This window comes from Cherax quadricarinatus, chromosome 1 (genome assembly GCF_038502225.1).
Source record: "Cherax quadricarinatus isolate ZL_2023a chromosome 1, ASM3850222v1, whole genome shotgun sequence".
Classification (NCBI taxonomy): domain Eukaryota; kingdom Metazoa; phylum Arthropoda; class Malacostraca; order Decapoda; family Parastacidae; genus Cherax; species Cherax quadricarinatus.
In genome coordinates, this window is record NC_091292.1 from 8,465,484 (window position 1) to 8,467,983 (window position 2,500).

Consider the following 2,500-nt stretch of genomic DNA (forward strand, 5'->3'; position numbering starts at 1 on the left):
AGACATAATACCATGATTAGAACAAAACACAAATAACCCGCACATAGGAGAGAGAGACTTTTGATGACGTTTCGGTCCGACTTGAACCATTTACAAGTCACACTAACACAGGAAGGTGAGGGAGGCGCTATATACAGGAGAGGAGGACAGGGACGGGACAGGGGAAGGAAAGAAGGGGGTGGGAGGGTTGTGGTGGGAGGTGATTAACAACGGTGGGTGGAGTGAGTGTGAGTCAGGAAGAGGAATGGTGGTGGTGAGTAAGGGAGGTGGTTGGCTTGGTCACATGCAATGGGGTGGTGAGTAGGTAGGTGGTAGGGGCGGGGAATTGGAGGTGGTAGGTGGGGTAGGTGGAGGATGATGGAGTAGGTGGCACTGGAGTGGGGTAGCCGGTGGAGGTAGGTGGTGGTGGTGGGTAGGTTAGGTGGGTGGTAGGTAAGGCAGGTAGGTGGAGTAGTGGTGAGCGGAGGCGGAGGTGGGTGGTGGTATGGTGGTGCTGGAGTAGGTGGTGGAGGGGGTGGGGTGGAGGTAGAGTTGGTGGCGGTGGTGGTAGTGGTAGGTAGGTGGGAGGTGGATGGGGATAGGAATTAGCAGTGGTGGGGTAGCGGTGGTAGGCAGGTAGGTAATGGTAGGTATTGGTGGGGTGGTGGTAGTTAGGTAGTAGGTAGTGGTAGTGGTGGAGGTGGTGGTGGTAGGCAGTGGTGAGTAGTGAGTAGGTAGTAGTAGTAGGTAGGTAGTAGTAGGTAGTTAGGTAGTGAGTAGTAGTAGTAGTAGTAGTGGTAGTAGTAGTAGTAGTAGTAGTAGTAGCAGCAGCAGCAGTATTCACGTCTCAGTCTATTGGAAAGGAATAATTTAGCAACAATCTTTACATTAAAAATTACTCATAAGTTACATAAAATTAAACAGTTAATTGAATTATATTATGTATTTCCTTGACAAAAAAAAAAATCACGTCCCAGTTCTGGCAAAGTAACATAGTTTGAGAGTGTTTTGGAGTGTAAGTGTCTTAGAAGTGCAGACTATCACCACCTCCTTCATCATCATATTCAATCTCTCTCTCTCTCTCTCTCTCTCTCTCTCTCTCTCTCTCTCTCTCTCTCTCTCTCTCTCTCTCTCTTTCTCTCTCTTTCTTTTCTCTCTTAACTTTATTACACAATTTTCCCTGCCCTCACCCACTCGCACACATCAGGCCACAGCTCCCACTCTTCCGAGGTCAATATTCCTGTGCAATACGACTCATCAACTTCGTTCCTTCTCTCCTGGAGAGGCGCCACAGCCTCCTCCTCCTCATCCTCCTCATGGCTCCTCATTTCATCTCACAAGGTGGAGAGCCTTTCCACGAAAAACTCTGCGGTTTCAGAGCCAGGAAATAATGATTTTCCTGACTTCAAGGTCACTTTATCTCCATGCACAGGGAGTGAGTGGGAAGAGGTGTTATTACTTGGACTTCTTTGACCACTTCACTTTGATCCACAAAACTGTTGACCTTGCTATGAGGTTCTTGAAACTTTCTATTAATTAACACCAGTAAATGTATGTACTATATATATATATATATATATATATATATATATATATATATATATATATATATATATATATATATATATATATATATATATATATATATATATATATATATATATATATATATATATATGCAATAATGAATCTGATAAACAGGTGATTTTCAGAATATGCAAAACAACCTCTGGAAAGGGAACAGAGGAAATTCCAAGAGCGCTTTCATGACTACTCACATTATCCAAGGGGACACTAGTTCTTTCATAATGTGAGGTAGTCCACAAAAGCTACTAAGGCCTATCTATTCTTTCAGAGTGAAGGTTATTTTACTGATATATATATAATATATATATATATATATATATATATATATATATATATATATATATATATATATATATATATATATATATATATATATATATATATATATAACATATATATATCCACTCATATATATATATATATATATATATATATATATATATATTACGAGTATATAATAGATATATATATACATTACAGTTTTTTATTGATTTAATTTGCCTATATTCCTTACTAACATACATATTGAATTAATATATCCTACTAACTCATATATATATATATATATATATATATATATATATATATATATATATATATATATATATATATATATATATATATATATATATATCTATATATACTCTCTTTCTCTATATATATATATATATATGCACTAAAAAATTATTTTTCTAATTGTAAGAAATACTCAAGAACCACGATGAGAATCGTGCAGGATAATGAGCTGTGTGGAATGATAATATTTAGTGAGTTTCAGTGTGGAATGATAATATTTAGTGAGTTTCAGTGTGGAATGATAATATTTAGTGAGTTTCAGTGTGGAATGATAATATTAAGTGATTTCTAGTGTGTAATGAGGATACTTAGTGATTCCCTTGTGAATATTATGAAGTGTTTGTGTACGAGAAAGTGT